Below are 15,157 nucleotides of genomic sequence, written 5' to 3'. Positions count from 1 at the left end.
TGCAGTTAAGAGCTCCGTTGGGCCTCTGGGCTGCCCCCGCGTCTCGGCGGCCGCACACTGTGCCGTCAGCGTAGGGATGTCTCAGCTTTTGGGATTCGCGTTTACAGACGTAAGTGCAGCACGGGGTCGTCGTCAACACCATGGTCAGCGCTGCGTATGGCGCCAGGTGGGCACTGACTTACGTTACGTGAGTGTCTAACCTCCGGGCTGTACACCCGAAACAGTGTACGTTGCTGGATGTCACCTGCAGGTGAAGAAAGAAAGAAAAGGAGAGACAATGTAAACAAACACGACGACGACCTTGGCGTGGCCTCGAGCGTTTCTTCGTCGGGAGGCGTTTTACAGTCAGAATGAAGGGGACGCGCAGGCCCCCGGCAGAGGCGCGTGTTGGAGACCTGGTCGCGAGTCTGCACGTGGGAAGGCCACCAGGTGTGAGGGGAAGCCGCTCGAGGTCGTCGCTCGGCTGACTCATTCCAGGGGTCGCACCGCATGGCGTTGCGTTTTGACGTACATCAGGGTCCCAGGCTGTGGTTAAGTGGCTGGAAAAGGGTGGGAAGTTGTTGTGGCTCCGAAGAGGAGCAGCACAGGCTCTGGGACGGTGACAGCAGCGTTTCTGCGCGGGAGGCTCACTCCCTCTCAGATGGACAGTGACAGTCAGTGGATGGGTGGCTCCTTCCCTCGGACCGAAGACATCGAGGTTTAACAGCTTTTTCATCTCGATCCCCGGGGGGGAATTCTGTGTGCCGCCCCCGGCGACACAATGAAGGGCTTTCACAAGTGCCACATCGTTGTTGTTGTCCTTGTGTCCAGGTAACAGGAACCAGGGCCCAGGGAGGTGGAGGTGGTAACCTGGGTACGGAGATCCACCCCCCTCTGAGCCGACGCATCGGACATTCCAGCTTAGCCCGGCTGGCGTGGCCCCTCACTGGGGATGGAGCCCCCAACCCAGGCAGGTGCCCTGACCGGAATGAACCGTGACCTCCGGGTTCATAGGTCCACGTTCAACCACTGAGCCACACCGGCCTCTGGGCTGCTTCAAACTTCTTAAAGGGACTGTCATGGAGGAAACAGCCAGGAGGGGTCTGGCCCCTGTTTAAAGACCCAGTTGCCGTCTTACTCACAGGCAACTACAGAGGGTGCCGTGGCCACCGGGGGAGGGTGCACAGCCGGCGTGGGGCTCCGTGGTTACCTGCCGTCCAGGCCGGCCACGCTCTCCTGCAAACCTGTGCTCACAGCCCAGGGGCCAGGATATCTGTCCAGCACACGCAGCCCTGACCAGGGCGAGCCAGCCCCAGGGTCAGCATCCTCTGTGAAGGCGGCTCTCGGGGTGTTTACCTGCTGGGAGGGACCCTGAGGCTGTGGGTGGGCACAGAGTCTTGAAATAAGGAGGCTCCATTATGAACATCAGACTCAGAAGGAGGCAGGTGTCGTCTAATTTCCTCTTCCTTTTAAACGTCGTCGTCGTCGGCTTCTCAGATCCAGGAAGGAGGGCCCGCCCCAGATCAGGGCAAAGAGGCTCTGGAAGCCCTGCCCTCCTCGCCTTTCCGCCTGAGGGCTGATGAGGCCTCTGTGGTTCTGAGGGGATAATGAGGTGACTCAGTGTTTGGGCTGGAGACTATGTGGATAGAAAAGGCAAACCCAGATCGCGGGGGGTTTTGATTCCGCTTAATTAGATTGTGAGACGTCGAAAGCAAGATTCTCGGCAGGTACGCCGTCTTAGGGGAACCGGCTGTGCTGTTTCTGGGTCTTTGTTGGTTAGTTCGCTGCCTGCAGAGTTTTCAAGAGCAAAGTATGGCCCGGCCGGGGTGGCTCAGTGGTTGAGTGTCCACCCATGAACCAGGTCACGGTTTGATTCCCTGTCAGGGCACAAGTCGGGGTTGTGGGCTCGATCCCCAGTGTGGGGCGTGCAGGAGGCAGCCGGTCATTGATGTTTCTCTCTCTCTCCCTCCCCCTTCTTATTTGCAATTAAAAAAAAAATAGTGTGTGTATCCGTGGAAGCCTCGTGGCCACTGGAGTCTCAGTAAGTGCACGAGGCATCTGTCCATTCTCTGATTGATTGATTGATTGACCTTACACATTTGTACTGAGGCCCATGGAATGCTGGGACCTGCTCTGGGCGAGGAAGTGGCCCCAGGGCCACCAGGCCTCGGGGCTGTCGGATGGAGAGCGTCCACGGCTGTCAGTTTTCTGTTCACGATCAGCCTGGAGTCAGACCAGCCAGCGGAGCCTTCAACAGCAGAGACCCCCAAACGCAGGTTTAAAAGGGGTCTCCACACGGTCCTGTTCGGTCCCTGTACTGTGGATGCCCGTGCACGAGGCGTACACCCAGGCCGCTCCTCCTCGCTCCTCGCAGGGTCCTCCCAGTAACGTGCGTCCCAAGCGCACGCGTGGGCACACCTGTTCTCGGGCGGCGCCGGGGTCACAGTGGCGGCAGAGCGGCTCCTCTCCGCGCCGCACTCAGGTGGGTCGTGCGCCTCGCCTTAGTTTTCCCCTGAACTGTGTTCACTCCACTTCGGGGATCCGGGGAGAGGGGCCTCGGCCTGGCGGGCGCCCTGGAGACCGGCGCCCGCCCTGGGCCCTCCCCCCACCTGCAGCCCAACCCCTGGGAGAGGAGGCTGATGGACGCTGCCTTCTCCACGCGTCTGGGGAATTGCTCTCCCACCATGTCAGACCTCTGACCCGATTCTCTGTCTTTAATAAGAGGCATCGCGGGCTCTCCTGGCAGGTTTGGGTGTGAAGGCTCTGGTGTCGGATTGGGGTGTGTGTGTGTGTGTGTGTGTGTGTGTGTGTGTGAGAGAGAGAGAGAGAGAGAGAGAGACGGAGAGAGGGGAGGCCGTCTTATTTCCCTGGGGAGGTGCTCACACAGACTGTTCTCCTGCTGAAAGTAGGCAGGTGGGAACAGAGGAAGGGCCAGGTGAGGGAAGCTCTGGAATGTTCTCTGAGACACAGACCGGAGCATGGAGACGGGCTCCCCCGTGGGGCAGCTGAGCTCAGCGAGGCCTCGGCAGGGCCCTGGCTGAGGCCACAGGCTGGCGAGGCCGCCAGCAGCCTCCGGCCGAGTGTAGTGGTGTGAGAGCATCCAGGCCGCACGAGAGGAGCGCAGGTCCAGTGTTTGCAGGGCATCCTCTCTGGGCACCAGGCACCTGACCCCCCGGGAGCAGGCACCCCTCTCCCCCCTCAGTGGAGTGGAGGCTGAGACCCAGCATGAACCGATCCGCCCGGGACACCGGCCCCGGGCGAGTGCTGCTCCTGTTTCTGATCTGAGGGCTCTTTCTCCTCTTCTCCCCCGAGGAGATACGTTCGAAAGGAAGGACCATAGATGCTCTGAGGTCCAGGCTGTTAGTGGAAGCCTGGACGCAAGTCCATGCAAATAAGCGAGCCTTTTAGCTGGACTTGTCCTTCCCCAGCACCGTCACACGCACACACACATGCACATACATATTCACACACACACATACTCACACACACACACACACACTCATACACACACACACATATTCACACACACACTCACACACACACATGCTCACACATGCACACACACTCATACACACACCACACAAACATATTCACACATACACACAAATACTCACACACACATGCAGACACACACAGCCGCACACACACACATACTCACACACACACTCATGCACACATGACATGCACGATGCCCACACATGTAGGTACACATGCACACTCATACACACAGGCATACTCACACACATATTCACACACACATACTCACACATACATACTCACATGCACACACATATTCACACACACACTCATGCACACACATGTACACACTGATACTCTCTCTCTCTCTCACACACACACACACACACACACACAGACACACACACAGCCCATGGGGGCCGTGAACTCATCATGAGAACGAACTTTGGGCGGCAGCTGTGGGATTAGCCTGTCGCCACGAGCAGGGTTCAGAGAGGAGGCGATTTGGTTTCACTCCGTGGACAGAGCCCTGACAACACGGGGATTTCGCTCAGCTCCACGCGTGATTGAAGAGGCACTTGATAAAGAGGGGAGATGAGCAGTGGCTGCAGAAGATGGGAGAGAAGGGAGGCCGAGAGGAAGGAGGTTACCATGGCAACTGCAGCTCCCCTTTCCCGCAGGGACAGCCAGGTCTGGAGGGGCCACGGGACCTGAGAAATGATGGAGTCCCCGAAAACTCCCCTCAGAGCCCCGGGTTTATAGGTCTCTAAACGCCGACCTCCTGTTTTTAACCTTCTTCACCCTTCCGGACCCTCCCGGCGTCCCCCCTTTCTGCCCGGCCTGTCATTGCACCCGTCTGGGGAGGGTCCTTGGCTCCCAGATGGAGCTGAGCTCCTGGTGACCCACGGACTCAAGCGTCTCCCAGGTGCGTTTTAAACGATGAGAATACCAGCTAAACCCCAAGAGTCGGAGGCTGATTCGGGGGCCCCTGGGGCAGGTCCCCCCTGGGGAAGCCACTCTGAGGAGACGCCTCGGGGTTGGAGAGCCGGCAAGCTACCCTGACCCCAGAGCTCCCCTCTTCTCAGGGTGGGACTGGTCTCATGCAGGGCCAGGTCATTCAGGGTCCTGCGTGTGGGCTCCACGGCTGCCCACACGTGGTCTCCACGGCTGCCCACACGTGGTCTCCATGGCTGCCCACACATGGTCTCCATGGCTGCCCACACGTGGTCTCTATGGCTGCCCACATGTGGGCTCCATGGCTGCCCACACGTGGTCTCCATGGCTGCCCATGCACTCCCGCTGGTTCCCGCGTGGTCCTGTGTCCAGGCTGCACTGCTTCCATGGGCATCACTGAGTCGCCCCCGAGTCCTTAAGAAAGCAGCCCCTTTGCTTCCTCTCGCTTGAGTGGACACTCGTATTTGCACGCACACAGGTGCCCTCTCTCCTCGGCCTCCGCCCCCTGGTTCGTCAGGACTTTTGAAAAGGGCTCCCCTGTCCGTGTCAGCCCACAGCCAGTCTCTCTTGAGGTTCCGTGTGCGTGAGAACGTGTTGGTTTGCAGGTGCAATCTGATCCGCTCCCATCAAATCCCTCCTTCCAGGGGCTTCGCCTCTTTCTCTGACCTTTTACTTTTGGACCAAACGCATCTTAGATGCCGGGTAGCAGGCCGGTTCCGCGGCCGCGTTCCTGCATCAGCGCCGTGTGAGCTCTGACACCGATGACGGTACCTGCCGTGGCTCGACGAGGCTCAGGTTAGCGCTACGAGACAGGGAGAGAGACGAGAGGGTGTTTGCTAATTAACTGCAGTTCACATCCCTGTTTAGAACAGTGTTTCCTACACGATCAGAATTGATGGTCTAAAGTAAACTCGTTTTAAAAATGACCATTTTCAAATCACAGCAATGAAACGGCACTTTAACCGCAGCGGCGACTACACTTGGAACTGCTTATGTCATTGTCTGGGACCCAACGGAACCGTGAGGAACAAGTCCTGCTGCGGAAGCCCCGGGCGGCGGGTTCTGTGGGGGCAGCCCCCGCAGACAGGGCAGCGATCCGCGGGCCGCTCTAAGCTTAGGGTTCAGCTCAGCGTTCCCACCGATTTCCCTGCTTTTCCTCCACCAGGGAACTTTGGGCCCTTCGTCTGTTCTAATCTGGGGATGACGCACACGCGAGTGATGCTGACAAGGAAACGTCAACCCACAGATGCCAGCAGTACCCCCTTGACTTGAAAATGCCTCAGAAAGATGAGCTGCGAGTTGTCAGTAACAAGGTAGCCGATTCGAACTGAGTGTGTGTGACCTTTAGGGGTCGAACTGAGTGTGTGTGTGAGCTTTCGGGGCTGAAGTGAGTGTGTGTGACCTTTAGGGGTTGAACTGAGTGTGTGTGTGAGCTTTCGGGGCTGAAGTGAGTGTGTCTGACCTTTAGGGGCTGAACCTTTAGAATAGTGTTTCCAAAGAGCCGCAGTTTGCCGACCACTGGTGTGGGGACTGCAGGAGTCCCACCCACAGGGGGTGCATCCCCAGACCCCCGTGGGTGCCTGGAACCGTGGACAGTACCGCCCCGCGCACCAGGCACGCCCCACTCGCTCTCCTTGACTGCACTTGACAGATGTGGGTGTGCTTTCAGTAAACTGAAGGCAAGACCCTCCCTCAGGAGAGAGCACAACCCGCTTTGTCTGACCCTGGCTTCCTGGTGTTGGTGTGGAGCTGAGCCCACACACCTCGGAGGTCTGCTGTGCTGTTTTCCCTGTACAGACAGACCTTGGATAAAGTTTAGTTATAAGTCAGGCACAGTAACAGGTCACCAACAATCAGTAATACCAAACAGGACAATCATAACAGTAACTCGAGGCCCAGTGCACAAAAATCGTGCACTCGGGGGGAGGGGTCCCTCAGCCCGGCTTGCACCCTCTCGCAGTCTCGCAGCCTTGGAGCCCTTGGGGGATGTAAGCCGTCAGTCGGACATCCTTAGTGCTGCCACAGAGGCAGGGGAGGCTCCCACTACCGCTGCTGCGATCGCCAGCCGTGAGCCCGGCTTCTGGAAGAGCGGCGCTGAACATCAGGGGGCAGTTCCTGCGTTGAGCGTCTGCCCCTGCTGGTCAGTGCACATCATAGCGACCGGTGGTTCTGCCATTCTTTTGATTTGCATATTAGGGTTTTATTATATAGGATGACCGTTCTGTGAATGGGTCTCTCAACATCTGCTCTGCTAGCCCTGCAGCGTGGACACTCAGGACAAAGGGGGATTCACACCCTGGGTGGGGCCAAGGGATTGCAGCGAGCTGCTCAGAATGGGGGCAACTGAAAACCATGTCAATTCCACGCCCTCACAATCATTAAGGACTCAGTGTGTCCCTTTCTCCACGCATCCATGTGTGGAGTCGTAGCCCCACGTGATGGTAGTGACAGGAGTGACTGATGTTCAATGAGGCCGTGCGGCCCCACCTCACAGGCTGCGGTCTTTACAGGAAGAGAAGGTGACACCACAGGTCTATGCATTGCTTCTTTCTGGGACTTTTTACTTGTTTTCAGAGCACAGGTGAGACGTTCACTGTGAGGCTGACGCCATGGGCACAGGTGAGGCGTTCACTGTGAGGCTGAAGCCATGGGCACAGGTGAGACGTTCACTGTGAGGCTGAAGCCGCGGGCACAGGTGAGACGTTCACTGTGAGGCTGAAGCCACGGGCATGAGGGAGCTGCTGTGTGACAGATGCTAACACACCTTCATGGCTTTTCCTGCTGCCATGGAAACACTGAACCACAGGCGGGGCTGCGTCATCCCACCCAGAGCTGCTCCCTTCCACAGGTGACGCTAGGAGCTGCCTTCTCCTGGGGCGGGGGGGGGGGGGGCAGGATCAGCTGGTGGTACAGGACCTACCTGTCCTGGGACCCCTGGAGTGCAGTCCCCCCCGACGGGCCGTCACTTCGGTTCTGAACACCCAGGAGGGAGGTGCCTGCTGACCTGTGCGGCCTGTAGGGCGTGTCTCCCGCCTTCCCCAGGTCTGTCACCACCGTGCTGACCTCCATGCTGACCTGCTGCCGGCCTCGGCCGTGCTGGGGGCAGGTGATGGGCAGCCCCGTGGGGACGAGAGGGCAGGCGGAATGATAGCCTCCCTCCACGTGTCCTCACCCCAATCCTGGAACCTGCGCATTCGATCCTGTGTGTGGAGAAAGGGCTTTGCAAGGGTGACAAGCGAGGGTGTCCAGTTGGGAGAGGCCCTCGACTGCCCAGGTGGGTCCCAGGCAGCCCGGCCCCGAGGGAAGCAGGGATGGAGCCGGGAAGGGCAGTGATGCTGGGAGCGGGGCTGGGGGACATGGCTGAGTCCAGGCAGCATGAGGCACAGGAGCCTGGAAACAGGACCGTTAGGGTGAAAGGTCAGGAGGGCGGCCCTGGCAATGGTCACAGACACAGGGCCGGTGACAGACTTGGGAGTTGGGTCAGCGCCTGTAAGGGACACCTCTCCCTCTCCCTCTCCCTCCCCCAGGGACCACCTGGGCCTCTTCCTGGCTTCAGAGGGCAGCATGAGGCTCTGCTTCCTCAGGGCCCTTCGATTTCTTATGAAGGAGAGAAGGAAGAGTGGGGAAAGTGCTGGAAAAAGGCAGGCGGGTTGTAAATGCCTGCAGGGAGCCCGTGTCCCATACTTAGGTGAGTAGCAGACAGAGCGCCAACTGCCACAGCCAGGGCTCCGGAACGTTACCCCACAAAATGTCCTCGGCCTTCGCAGCCCGGTCCTGGCCTGATGCCCGGGTTCTATCTGCCTACCTGGCTGCTGGGTGTGGGGACCTATTTTAGATCCTATAACAATGCGTATGGTTTTGCTTTTGGTCACGATCCTATGTTAGTGCCTGGATAATTCTAAACCCACATCGAGGGCGTTGGGATGACGACATGGCGCCACGAACACGGGAATGACAGGTCCGTGGGCAGACGTGTCCACGTCCCCACTTCTGTGCACAAGGGGTTCATCATCGCGTGTCGGAGGAAAAACCATATTCTACCACCACGTCCCAGTGGAGCAACCACATATCTTGGTATTTAACAACGTTTACGGACGTCTCATTTTGGGGGATAGGACGCTCTCAAATCTTGATTTTGATTCTGTCTCAATGACTTTGATGCTTGGAGTTTGTGGAAAGGGTCAAGCCGTCAGGGCGTTAGAAACAAGGGTATGTTATTTTTCATTTCCTAATATTTTAGCGTGGACGGGCCTCTAGACCTTTCCAAATATATCTAATTTCCAGTCATCCAATTAATTGCTGCTTAAATATTAAACGACTTTGAATGGCCTTTGTACATGGCTCATCCATTCAACGGGGACTCATCTTCTATCCTGATTTTGGGTTATTTTATACTCAATTACTCTCCAGCTGAATTTTGCTTACTCTGCTGTATCTTCATTAAACGCTGCGTCTCTGCCAAGCGGGCGGCAAAGCACCTATAACAACGAAAGGCGCTGAGAAGCGGTGGACGTCTGGGAAGCCTCAGTCCTGTTTGTGCTCGAATCGCTTTATAAAGGTCGTCTGATGAGAGAGGAGCCCACCTGCTGAGGTTCCTGCTCTGAGGTCCTGCATATATGCATGAGCTCATCATCGCTCTCAGTCTGGATGTCGGACCAGCGTTTAGATCTCCATTTCGCATATTGACGGACGCTGTGCGCTGCCTGCTGCAGCCGGACCCCATTTATCAACGGGAACACGGCTCGTGGGGGGAACCATTTGTCAGTTAATCAAACTCTAATTATAAAATACAGTTTCCTCTCTAGACACAGGGGAAAAAGCCCAAGTGAACATTGGAATGAGAACAAGTTGGGGTGGTAGTTTAAGCTATAGATCAAAGTCAAACATTAAATTCTTCCAAAATGTAACCAAGAGAAGAAAATTCTCCCCCTGGGAGTTGCAGGGTGAAATGATCTCAGATTGTTGGAATAAGTTATGCTTCCCAGAGGCAGAAAAATGCGTTCTGAGAAGAAACAGAATGGTAGCCAGAGAGTCTGGTAAGACTTTATAAATATGAGGCCAAATGGGCCCGACCCGTGTGGCTAAATGAGCATCAACCCATGAACCAGGAGGTCACAGTTCGATTCCTGGGCACATGCCCGGGTTGTGGTCTCCATCCTCAGTAGGGAGTGTACAGGAGGCAGCCAATCAGTGATTCTCTCTCATCATTGATGTTTCTCTCTCTCTCTCTCTCTCTCTCTCTCTCTCTCTCTCTTCCTCTCTCTGAAATCAATACAAATAAATTTAAAAAAAGATAAGGCTAAGAGCGAGTTTGGTGTCCTGGTGAGATACACGTCATTGGTCACCTCCACGTGTAGCTCGATGGCTGATGGGACCATCGGAAAGGTTGTTCCGAGTTTTGGGGTAACTGAACGGATTGAACCGAGCAGCTTCGGGTTCCGGCCTTTGGGCCGAGAGTGCCGCGGATGGCGTTGGTCGCATGGCCTTCTGATCTGATGGATGCGGGTAGAGAGCCTCATGAGTGCATGGGGCTCACAGATGCCAGGCAGGCTGCCTGGGCGCCGGGCACAGATGGGCAGGATGTGTACCTGCCAACACGATGATAGATGGACTCGCTCTCCACGACTCTATCCTCGTCGACGAGGGAAGAACAGTTGGCCAAGCCAGCCCGAAGCGTCCAAAGCATGAGTCTGAAGTTTGACACCAGAAAGAATTAGATTCAACGAGCGTCGCTGGAGCCACGCTGCGGGTCAGTGCGGTGTGGGCATGCCCGCGGCTCCTCGTGACCCACAGGGAGGTGTGCAGGCAGCTGTGACACAACTCAGAATGCAACGTTCACCCCTCCTCCGGTCGGGGCAGAATTCCTTTGGGAAGGGGACATCCTGAGGGCAGGGTTTAATGGAGGAGGAGTCTGAATGGGGCCTTGAGCTGCAGGGGGATTTACGTTGGCAAGCCCAGTGGCCACACGCTAACGAAGGAACTGGGTAAATGAAGCCACGGAGGCAGGCAGGAATGGCTGGGTGTTCATATCGGTTCCCCAGTCGTGTGGGTAACGTGAGAACGGAGGAGCACGCGGAACAGAAAAGGCGATTCGGCCCAGGTTGAGGGAAGGTGTTCAGAGTCACTCTAAGAGCTTTGTTCTGCCCACAGAGGATGCACGGAGAGGTGTGAGCAGGGAAGAATCTGATTCGTGCCAGAGTGGAGGAGGAATGGAAACCGGTGCAGACACTGTAGGAAACAGAGGACTAACTAAAAATAGCACTAAAAATAACTAAAAATAGCTAAAAACAGAACTGCCACACGGCCCACACCCCCATTGCTGGGTGTTTGTCCAGGGGAAGTGAAGCCGTTCCTGGGAGAGAGAGCTGCCGGCCTACACTCCCTGCAGCATCGTTCCCACCAGCACAGACAGAATCAGGCCCGTGGCTGGATGGACGAGCTGACGAAGGTGGGGTGTATGCACGCGCAGTGCAATATCGTTCAGCCGTGAGGAGGAGGAGTCCTGCTACCTGTGAGAATAGGGGTGGACGGGAGGGCGTTACTCTAAAGGAGAAGTTCAGACAGAAAGGAACCGTGAGGTGATCCAAACAGATGGGAACTGAGAGCAGGTGATGGCGCCCAGGGGCTGAGGGAGGGAGAACCGGGCGGGAGTGGTGGTGGTGGTGGTGGTGGTGGTTGAAGGGCACCTACTTCAGCTATAAGATGCGCTATGTCTGGGATATGACGTACAACATGGCAACCATCATTAAAAGTTGTGTGTCACACACTTGAAATCTGTTCAGAAAGTAGGTCTTAAATGTTCTCACCACGAAAAATAGAAATGCGATTGTGTGAGGAGCCGGAGGCTGACTGACCTAGTGTGGTCGTCGTTTTGCAGTATTCGCACGTGTCAATCATTCACTGTGCATCTGAGACGCACGCAGTGTTGCATGTCAATTACACATCAACTAGAGGCCCCGCACGATTCGTGCAAGAGCAGGCCTTCCCTCCCCCGGCTGCCGGCACCGGCTTCCCTCGCAGCCCCGGCTTCGTCCGGAAGGTCGTCCAGAAGGACGTCCAGTCTAGTTATTATATTAAATATTTACCTACTATTATGGATCTATTATTATAGATAAAGCTGGAAAAGAAATCCATGCATAATTATTCTGCCATTACTGTTATCATCTACGTTTTCCATGACAAGACCAGGGACGGAACCGCAGTTCCCTGTTAGGAGATTGGCTGAAGCTCAGAGCTACACAATAAACGTTTCTCTGTGGTTCATTGTACAAACCAGAAACTACCTGAGGCTTTAGCTGTGAAATACCGTGACGCTCGAGTTCCCAGTGAGCCCTGGCCTGGTGCACGTGAAACCCCGGCTGCTGCCGAGCAAGATGTACAACCTGGTGCTGTACAGGGTCGTGCCGTGGGCTTTGGAACGGAAGGTCCACGGGGTTGTCATGCCGGGTCTCCTGTGCTGTGCGGGCGGGAAGCATGGTGTGGAAGGGAGGAAACGGAGGGAGCCGGGTGGCAGTTGAAGAGCAGGCCGCCTTCCTTTACCGCAGCCCCAGGGCCGCAGGTTACCATTCGAACGTAAAATCAGGGGGCGGGGGCCTTGCATGCTGTTCACCCACATTTCAAGGGAGACAGTCCTACTTGCAGGGGCATCAGGAAGTGACATTAAATTCCCCACCCACCAGCCTGTGTTGATTAAATGGTCCTGAGGGCCCAGGAGCGACCTCTTGAATATGAAGTAGACAATATGTGTAGCTACCAATGCAATAGGCTCATTGTTGGTCGATAGTTGGAGAAAAACAGACGTGTTTTCCAGGTAACTCAGAGAATTTCTGATGCAATTTTACAAGTGCCAGAAAGGCTGAGCATTTTAAGACCTTCCTCCCCCCCACCAACTCCCCCCCACCTCCTCCCTCCTTCTCCCTTCCCTCCTCCCTCCTCCCTCCTCCCTCCTTCCCCCTTCCCTCCCTCCCTCTTTTCCTTCCCCTCCCTCTCTCCATCCCTCCATCCTTCCTCCCCTCCTTCCCTCCCTCCCTCTTTCCCTCCCCCTCCCTCCCTCCCTCCTTCCCTCCCTCTTTCCCTCCTCCTCCCTCTCTCCATCCCTCCATCCTTCCTCCCTCCTTCCCTCCCTCCCTCTTTCCCTCCCCTCCCTCCCTCCCTCCTTCCCTCCCTCTTTCCCTCCTCCTCCCTCCCTCCTTCCCTCCCTCCCTCTTTCCCTCCCCCTCCCTCCCTCCCTCCATCCCTCCCTCTTTCCCTCCTCCTCCCTCTCTCCATCCCTCCCTCTTTCCCCCTCCCTCCTCCCTCCCTCCTTCCCTCCCTCCCTCTTTCCCTCCCCCTCCCTCTCTCCATCCCTCCCTCTTTCCCCCTTCCTTCCCTCCTCCCTCCTCCCTCCCTCCCTCCTTCCTTCCCTCCCTCTCTCCCTCCCCCTCCCTCTCTCCATCCCTCCATCCTTCCTCCCCTCCTTCCCTCCCTAAAATCACCTCCTCTCTCTCAATGTGCAGTCAGCATTTTCTTGCCCTTGTCCTTGTCCAGGAGTCTCCTGTGACCGGCTGGCCCTCAGGGAACCCTATGAGGAATGCTGTGCTTCTCCCACACACTCCTCACCTAAGTGGCCAAAGGAAATGAGGGAAATCAGGCCCCCCCCCCCCCCCCCCCCCGGACACAGGAAAGAGCTCGTGTTCTGTAAAGGGAAAGGGACTGCAGGGCTTCTCCCTGTGGTCAGCCAGGCTCCCCACCCCGTCCCGTCCCTCGTGCAGGTGACCAGCTTCTCCTAACCCCTCCCCCGACTCCAGCAGAAAGGAAGGAAAACACCAGCAACCACACCAAGCCACCTCCTTCCAGCAGGAGCCGCCCCTCCACCCTCGCCACCAAGGGAGGGTCTCAGGGCCCCTGGGGTGCTGTGCGTGGGACTTGAGCCCCATTCCTGGCCAGTCCTCCTTTTTAAAAAGATATTTTTATTGATTTCAGAGAGGAAGGGAGAGGGAGAGAGAGAGAAACATCAATGACGAGAGTCACTGACCAGCTGCCTCCTGCACGCCCCTCCTGGGGATGGAGCCTGCGACCGGGCCTGTGCCCTGACCGGGATTTGCACCGTGACCTCCTGAGCCAGGCCAGCTGGGCCTCCTTTCGAGGTTCGGACGAGCACTAAGGAGCAGTCTCCTCTGGAGTTTGGGGGTGAGGACTCACACTCCACTCCCTCCTGCGTGATTTCTTTGGAATTTGCATTTTCTTCCCGGTACCTTAAGAAGAAGCTCTTCTTTGTTCATTTTTGTTTTGTTTTTTAATTTAATAAATGATCCTTGCCAGCAGCTCGCTCTGCGTACACGGTGACAGCTGTGCTTCCTGTGGCTGGGCCGCTGGGAGGCAGCGATGACAGGCCTGGGTCCCGGCCAGGCCAGCGTCAGGGAGAGCATCGTGTGGAGAGAGCAGGGGCTGCATGGACGACAGCCCACAGGGACAGGCCCTTCTCCTGCCTTCGCTGGGGTGCGAGCCAGCTCCTGCTCGGGGAGCTCCGCTGATTATACTTGGAAACGTCTCAAGTACAGATGTTCTTTCCTTCAAATGAGCCGAAGAAACCATCGCAGGGGGACGGGGAGAGCCGCCCTCTCCAAGGTCAGCGCAGCGGGCGGAGGGGACGGAGCGCCCACCTGGTGGGTGTGGGTGGGTAGCAGCGATGTGCACGATGTTTGGTATATTGTATCCAAGTGGATGCGGGTGGTGGATGGGCAGCGATGGGCCTTTTGCTTGGCATACCTCTGTGTTTTTAAATTTTATTTTTATTGACTTTATTGAGGTGACATCCTATATAATAAAAGGCTAATATGCAAATCGACCAAACAACAGAACAACCGGTTGCTATGACGTGCACTGACCACCAGGGGGCAGATGCTCAACGCGGGAGCTGCCCCCTGTTGGTCAGTGTGCTCCCACAGGGGGAGCTCTGCTCAGCCAGAAGCCAGGCTCACAGCTGGCAAGTGCAGCGGTGGTGGCGGGAGCCTCTCCCTTCTCCGAGGCAGTGCTCAAGATGTCCGACTGATGGCTTAGGCCTGCTCCCTGTGAGGACATCCCCTGAGGGCTCCCAGACTGCAGGAGGGCACAGCCAGGCTGAAGGACCCCCCTGACTGCAGAATTTCGTGCACCAGGCCTCTTGTTGGTTAATAAAATTACACTGGGTTCAGGTGAACAGTTGTACACGCATCATCTGTGTATTGGAGTGGGGCACACTTGTCTCTAAAACACATGGGCACGAAGGAAAGGGCGTTTCAGGGAGAGGAGTAGGCGGGCTGAGGCCTCGGCGCTCGCAGGGCACGTACCCGCTGGCAGACACAGCAGGTTTTGTAGATCGGTGCCCGCTGGTGCCCGCAGGTGGTTCCTGACAGCTTACCCTCCGGGTCCAGAGGGCAGACGCTGCAGATCAGCCTGGGTTGGGTGACGTGGGCTTAGCCTGACGACTCCACGTGGGCGTGGGTGTGGGTGCTGATGTCCTGCTGTGCACAGGGCGAGGGATTCTGTTCTTCGTGGGAGAATCTGCGTAAAAACCACGAGCCACACCCGGAAGGAGGTGGTCGGAGTTGTGTCCGTCTCGGGGAAGGTGGGACGTGGGCGGGGCCTGGCCTTCCTCCTGGTTCTGCAGCTGACTCTCCACGCGCTCACGATCGGGGGTGAGTGGGCTCAGAAACCCGCCGGGAAGCAGGTGACCTGGGCGTCTTCTCGGACCCGGCCCCTCGGGGCTGTGTGACCAGGGGCAGTGAGC

The sequence above is a fragment of the Myotis myotis genome, unplaced genomic scaffold, assembly GCF_014108235.1.
Source record: "Myotis myotis isolate mMyoMyo1 unplaced genomic scaffold, mMyoMyo1.p scaffold_m19_p_39, whole genome shotgun sequence".
NCBI classification, from domain to species: domain Eukaryota; kingdom Metazoa; phylum Chordata; class Mammalia; order Chiroptera; family Vespertilionidae; genus Myotis; species Myotis myotis.
Note: the sequence above shows the minus strand (reverse complement) of the source record.